The sequence below is a fragment of the Mastomys coucha genome, chromosome X (genome assembly GCF_008632895.1).
Source record: "Mastomys coucha isolate ucsf_1 chromosome X, UCSF_Mcou_1, whole genome shotgun sequence".
Taxonomy (NCBI): Eukaryota; Metazoa; Chordata; class Mammalia; order Rodentia; family Muridae; genus Mastomys; species Mastomys coucha.
In genome coordinates, this window is record NC_045030.1 from 132,372,139 (window position 1) to 132,379,778 (window position 7,640).

General features: G+C 40.4%; 1 protein-coding gene across 1 annotated transcript in view; it reads left to right on the plus strand.

Moving 5' to 3' along the window:
* Positions 1–738: 738 nt before the first annotated feature.
* Pwwp3b (PWWP domain containing 3B) overlaps positions 739–7,640 on the plus strand; it is a 27,671-nt gene continuing 20,769 nt past the window's right edge. The window contains exons 1-2 of the mRNA XM_031368601.1: positions 739–899; positions 3,800–3,948. The gene's annotated coding sequence lies outside the window, so the exon portion shown is untranslated. The remainder of the gene's footprint in view (positions 900–3,799; positions 3,949–7,640) is intronic.

Genomic DNA, 7,640 nt, shown 5'->3' on the forward strand with positions numbered 1-7,640 from the left:
CACCCATCTCCAGGCCCTTTCTCTGAGTCCCTTTAGAGAAAAAAAAAGGCCTCCACCCTTACTGACTAGTTTATTGTTGATGCATATATTTCTTTCTAATTTCAGTATAATCAGACTGATAGATTTTTAGAAATTGCTGTACTAGGTGATGCAGTTAAGTCACCTGTAACCACACTGGTGAGATTAGGGCAGGGAGACAGTGAATTTAAGATCCGTCTACACAGCATGGAGAATCTCAAACAAAAGGAAAAAGTGAGAGAGGGAGAGAGGGAAGGAGGGAAGAAGGGGAGAGAGGGAGGAGGGAAAGAGAAACAAATAAAAAGATGACCAACAAAACAACAACAACAGCTACAAAAAACAAGGAACAGACAACCCGACCACCCCCACCCCCAGTGAGGACTGTTTTAACTACATCATTATTCGGCTGCCTCTTTATCTTTTCTTTTCCTTCAGAAGTCACTCATCTTATGGGTTTGAATGGATATTGAGGGTATGTTCGGGGCCCACACAGCACAAAGTTCTTTAAAAAAACAACTTGTCTTCTCTTGGGCTGTTCATTGGTTTTGTACTTTTTTTTTCCCTAGAGCACCAGGCGCCCTCCTGTTTTGCACCCCTCCCTCACAAAAAGGGGCGGAGCATCCGGGGATGAGGGGAAAGTGGGAACGCCCGGAGTGGGCGGGGCGAAGCGGAGCGACTCTTATATGGGCTCCCGGGGCTCAGGCGGCCACTCGCTCGCGGCTCGCTTCCCAGACTCCTGCTGCTTCGTGAGGGAGAGAAGGGAGACCCTGCCCAGCGGCCGAGTGGCTGCAGCGGCGGCGCCTGGCGCCAAAGGCTACGTCTTCAGGCCTGTCTGGAAAGGAGGTGTTTTTGCAGAATTGTAGCAGATTTCGGTGTGAAAGGTGAGAAAAGTCGGGGCTGCGGGGTGAAAGTAAGGAAAAGGGGTGTCGCTTTGTGCCGGTTGCCTCTAGGAGAGAAATGATAACTGAGCTTTGTATTCCAGATTGTTCTTTTAAAAGTCCAATGGGAGAGAGGTGGCGATCATGTTACACCTGAGGAAAAATAATTCTTCCCGAGGTCGCAAACGCTAACTTTTGAATGGAGCATTTGGTATTTTAGTCAAAAAAAAAAAAAAAAAAAAAAAGCCTTGGTGGCTGTTGTAAATGTTTTGAAAAACCTTCGCGAATTAATCTTTCTTATTTTGGAAGAAAAGTTTTGAAGTCGTAAATGAAAATTTAAAAGTCTTTGGGGTGCTGGCTTACTTTTTATGTGTTGTGTTTGCCACAGATACTAATGTTTTGGTGAATTTTGATCAAAAGTATACAGTAAAGTGTAATTTGCAGATTCAAGTGCCTCAGGGAGCTGGAAATGTGCTTATTTTTTGTCAAAGAATAGATACTCAGTGTTTTAAAAGATATCAAATTTTTAATAATATGTAAAAGATGATCTCTTTCTACATCTCTGCTTACCTATCAAGAGGATGAGTCCTGAATGGTATAAAAATATAAAAGGTAAGAGTGAAAGGCTGGCATGGGGGTGGTAAAAGCCTGGATTCCCAGTACTTGGGAGGATGGGGGCAGGGGCTGGATGATCAGCAGTTAAAAGCCAGCTTTCAGTACTTAGTAGAGGCTACACTAGGCCTTGTCTCAAAACCAAACCCTGAGAGACCATAAAAGCAATAAACATTCATTACAATAAACAGAGTAAATGGTACATCTAATAATAGAGGATTCTGCGTATTAAAGAACATCAAAGGAAGTACCCGATGTGTTTCCTTGTTTCACTGAGCATGTAGTACCTACATCAGCCTAAATTAACTGAAGAGAGAATTTAAAACCACAGGGTTTGGAAACGCTACTTGTGAACTATCTATGAGGATTGAATAAGTGTAATTTCAAAAGTCCATTCAAGTGTACATGTGATGAAATAATACAATGAAAAGTAGTAAACAACTCAGGCAGAGCATACTGAAAACGCAGGGTTTTGTTATAGGCTTTATGGACTTTTGCACTCAGATTATAGAAATGGAGGTGAAAGGAAATAATTCGTTTTGTTACAGGTGCTTGAGCAGATGCCCACATGCATTCCATTGTCTTAAGCTACAGCTGGATTTTCCTGTGGATCTGAGAAGACTGGTTATCCAATTCCCAGTGCTTGCTTAAAATTCACCTACTTATGCTATCTATAGTCCAGACTGGTTCAAACAGGAGATATTTATATACTCTTGAGACAATATTTAGAAAATGTTCAAACACATTGTTGAGCAGTATGTAGGAGATAATATTCAGGCTATCATTGAATACTAGTTAGCTGTAAAAAGAATAAAGTATGGCCAGAGGGCTCAGTGGGTAAGTACACTTGCGATGCAAGGCTGGTGACCTGAGTCTCTGGAATCCATGTAAAGTTGGAAGGAGAGAACTGACCCTGCAGAGTTCCTCTGACCTTCGCATGCTTGCAAGGCCGTGTATACCAAGCCACCCCACATACACCACCATACTCACTGGCACTTAATAAAAAAGTGATATAATAACTCTAAATGCGATGATAAGAGAATAGGTTTAAGGTTCACTCTAAAATTAAGTAACTTCCAGAAACTTCTATATAATATAATCTCAAATCATTTACAAAAAGAGTATTGTATATTAACAGAATGAGTGTAAGAGGAAAATGAACATACAAATGGTAATTTTTTTTAGAAAAATGGTAATGTAAGTAGAGTTTGGGAGAAAAAAATATTTCAACTTATATATTACATATCTTCAGTTTTAAAAAAGCATATCTGAGTTGTTTTCATTAGGAGAAAATTTAAAATCTAGAGGTATGGAAGTCTTTAAAATAGTTCACACATGATAATGTGGAAATTATTGATATGGAAATACCAACTATGTTATTGAGGGATAAACAACCTAATTTCAAAAACATTCAAATATTAGTATACAAATACATAGTAATATGTCAAGCAAACTGCCATATTTTGATCAAAACTGGATAGAAAATAAAATGCATTGGATATTTTATAGTTCAAACCCTAGAATGAGAAGTTTGTGATCCTGTTTTTTTACATAACACCAAGAGAGAGACAGAGATGGAGACAGAAAGATGGAAAGACAGAGACAAAGGGAGAGAGAGAAAGAGACAGAGAGGGGGGAGGGAAGGAGGGAGGGAGAGAGAGACAGAGAAACAGAGAGAAGAAGGGAGGGAGGGAGGGAGAGGGAGAGGAGAGAAATGTTTAAGATGAGAATGATAATTCTGGGAACTTGAGAAAACTAATAGTTGCTCCCATTGTTCCCCAACTGATTGTCTGGCACTTACAAGGTATCCTAAATGTTTTCCAGGCAATCATTTTTATAATGTGGACAAATAATAAATTCTATTTAGTCTTAGCAGACTGTGAGCATTTGCATAGGATGTGATTGAAAATATCTGTTGTATATAATTTGAAAACTCCATACAAAGAGACTGAGTGCTGTGAGAATTTATAAAATACCCAAAATGACAACAAAAGCCAAGGTAGACTGATAGAATGCAGCTGATAGAGTAAGCAAGGAGACGGTTGCTTCCCTTCTTTTATGTCTCTACCTCTTAATTTCCTGGATAGAGATTATTTTAGCATGAAAAAATACAGAGTTGTTCTGAAAACCATTGCAATGTATATGAATAAGAGGGAAAATCAGCATATCATGAGACTCCTAGGGAAGCAATTTCACTGCATTCCTGCGCCTCATGACAGCCAGTTTGATTAGGCAGTTTCTCTGCATTTTTTCATTTTATTGATTTTATTTTCTGTCTTCCTTTTGCCTAGCCCTGCCTGTGATACCACTTGTGACCAGCAAAGCAGTGCAACCATACAAGTACCCAGAAGGGTGAAGGCTCTGCTGGGCAAACAGCTGAAAGTGTGAATCAAAAGAGCTGGGCCATAGTGTCAGACTACCAAAGTGCCTGTGATAGAGGGTAAGATTCTTCCAGTTTCATCAGACTTCTTACATTTAAAAACAGTTTGAGGTCTCAAAGGTTCATTTATTTTGGATCTATAGTATTTTAAATTTAAAACTGCCTTTGTATCAGAGCTGGTTTCAGTCAAAAATTTGGGGTACAGTTTATTTGGCTTCCTGTATTGAAGCCAGGAAAAGTGGAATTAAACGTCACAGTTTTGAGAAAGCCCCTCCTGTTTTAAAGTGAAGTCATGGTAGTGACCATCCAGAGCTGGCCTGTAAACCGGAATAGCCAGTCCTCGAGAAGTGCTGTAGGTTGTTATCACCACATACCACTCAGCACAGTTACTAGGGTTTCTTAGGATCTGCTTAAAGGCCCCAAGGATTTCTCCTTAGAAGGAAATCTGTGTGCTTTCCTGCATAGTGTTCATTGTGGCTTAAGGCACTCACTTCTTTTCTGGCAACCATCACAAATCTCATCCAAAGTTTGTGCTGTGTTGTTGAAGTTGAGTCCTCTGTCTTTTGTCCATGAGATTTTCTTCAATTATCTTGAATGAACTGGGCAACAGTCACAGGTCAGAAATCATTAAAAGCTAGCATTCCCCAGCAGAATCGAGAGAAGCCCCAAAGTCTCCAGCCATCCTGGAACACAAATAATGTTCCCCACAGTGCCAAAGACCCTCCTGCTCAAGTCCCTTTCTTCTTTTACAACAGAAGAGAAAAGATAGAGATAAGGTATCCGGTTTCTGTTATCTTAGTCCTTCCGTGGTCTTGTCCATCCTGCCTTCTTCTGATTCTGTTTGCTTTTCTGACCTGTACCCTGTCTCCACTCTCATTGTTCACCCACCTTTCTACTTGCCCAAGTAAGCCTTTTATCTAGTCCCTTTTCTTTGGGGGTTATGTTTTAATCTAACCCAGTTCTCACTCATTGAAAATATTTTCTTCAAGCTACCTTGTGAATTTTCAGGGAAATGAAAAACAGGCTAGTAAGATAAGGCTTCTTGGAAAACACTCCAGGGGTCTGCAATTTTTTATTATCACATTATGAAATTGTGGTTACTGTTTGATATTGAACAACCTAGGTTTAACATTAGAGGTCCACATGACTCACTCATCTTTGTTGAACGGGCTGTCTGAGATGTGGAGATGACAACGTAAATTTGTGTGGGAAAAAAGGTAATAAAGGTTTCAAAGCCACAACTGACTTCCTATTTGAAAAATATTACCATAACGCCCCCACTGTAGCATTGTAAACCTTGACATTGGAGCCTACCAACAGAGACTACCACCTCACCCACAAACCCTAGATTCTCTTTTCAGAGTGGATACAGAATCATTTTGACATTGCCTGATCCTTCAGCTTAGCATCTCTGGAAGAAGGATGGCTTCTTTCTGTAGAGTTCCCAGTGCAAACAGTCTTTCTTTTCCTTCGTCTTCTTCCCATTTGTTTATTACAGGAAGAGCTTTGCAAGCAGTCCAGCACTGTTTCTCTATTCTTGGTTGTTAAAATGAGCAGGAGATTATTCGTGTTATCTGTTCATTCTGTTAATTACTGGGGCCTTTGAACATCTTAGAATGTTTGGTTTTAAACTTAGCCTAACATTATCTTAAGGGATGTAAACCTCAGAATTGTTATCCCCAGGCAGTGTGTGGAAGATATAGCTCCCCCTAGGAACTACCATGCCAGAGTTAAAGCTCAGCAAGAAGGGATGGCTAATCATTAATAAAGTGGAGTGGAGTGAGCCTTTCCCTGCAAAAGTTTATGGCATTCGGTGTCATTACAGGTACAGGTAGATCTAAAAGGGAACTGACCACCAAGCTTCAGCAGCAAAGAAAGATGTGCTGTAACGACTGAATGGTTAGGAGGATGCTGTAACCTTAATGTCAGTTTTGGTCAGCACAAAGCCATAGTGCACCAAAACATGCTAACAGGGAAAGAGGATGTGGATGAGTGTAGCAAATACTAAGGATGATGGCAGCTTGCCAGTATCTTCAGCACCAGGGCTGTGATGTTGAACCTCACTCAGTTTCGAATATTGTTCACTGATTTCCTCATAATCTGAGAGTAAACAACATCACCTTGCATTCTAGCAAACAGGCTGTGGATGGGATGGGGAGAGAGGGCACATTGTGTAGGCAGACAGACGTGCTTTGGCTTTAACTTTTTTTTTTTCTTGTCCCTTTCCTGGGTTTATAGCAAGACTGACTTTCTATTTCCTTGTAATCTTACCGATTGTTGATTTTATAATTTCTTTGCTGCTTTTCAGTCAAAGTGAGCTTTAAAAAGTGAAGTTTTGGTCTTAGTTACATTTGCATCTCTTCGATGACTAGAGGAAGTGGATATCTTTCTTATGGCGCTGTTTTTATTTTTGAGTGTTTGGGTTTTAAGGAGCTCCACTGAATAAACTGATAGAAAATGGAGTTGCATGGGGAAGCCAAAGTATAAGCTTGAGTACAATGGTAAATTGCAGAACACTGATCATTGTAAAGTCAAGTGAGCCTTATAACAAAGCACCAAATTTAAGTAAATACTGCCAAATAGGTTTGAGGCTTTTAGCAGTCCAAGGACAGATGTTTAGAGCTGCTCTGCAGGAACCTGCTTACAAGACAGCAGAGCGTTCCCTTAGAATTTCATAACCTATTCATGTCCTCCTGTCCTTTCCCATTTATTTTGACCCTGCTATTTATTTCTAATTAACATGTAAGAGCTACTTTAGCCTGCCTTGCCATTTGGATTGTTATTTTTCGGTGGGTTTTGTTAGTTTAGTTTTGAGGTAGGGGCTCACTCTCTAGCCCAGACTTTCAGTCTGTAGCCCAAGCTGCCCCCCTCGACCTCGAAAAGCTTCCTGCCTCAGTTTCTCCAGTACTGGGATTATAGGTGTAAGGCACTGCACCCACCTTTACAACAGAGATGTTTTTGCCTTGAAAATGTTGTGCTAAGTTTGTCAAGTTTTCCCATTATGGCATAGTGTTTTTTACTACAAGGTTTCCCTCCCTAATTTCAGTATATTCACGTACACATTTCTTTAAAGAATTTAATTAGTGTTTCATATTTAGAAATGACTAAAATGTGGGCAAGTTTTAGAAGGATGAATAAGACGATTTTATACACACAAAAGTAGTCATACACACCACACATACTCACACACACACATTCATAAACACCACACAAACATGCACGCGCGCGCGCACACACGCACTCGCACTTGCTGCGCGCCCCCCCACACTCATATGCCCACACTCATAAACACTGCACGCATTTACACACACCACACACACAAACACCACCACACACACATAAACACACCACAGCAAGTGGTGGGGGAAGCACATAATCTCAGGACCAGGAGAATTAATCTTCCAAATACTTAATTTTCCCCCAGATAAGGTATTATTAATCCACCCCAATCACAAAGAAGGGCATGGCAAATATTTTTAATACATTTTGAGCAGCTGGATCTTAATTTAGTTTGCAGAAGTAAAATGGCAGAATAGACAAAACAAAACATAAAGGTATTGCAAAAGACATTCTTATCTACGTCTTTAATGTGTGGAAAAGACACGTCTGCATTTTTTACCCCCGGGAGGGGATCATCCACCCTGGCGCTTTGAATGCAAAGTAAAGGACACATGTTGCCTTTCTGCTTTCCAGTTTAAACACACACACACACACACACACACACACACACACACACACACACACACACACAC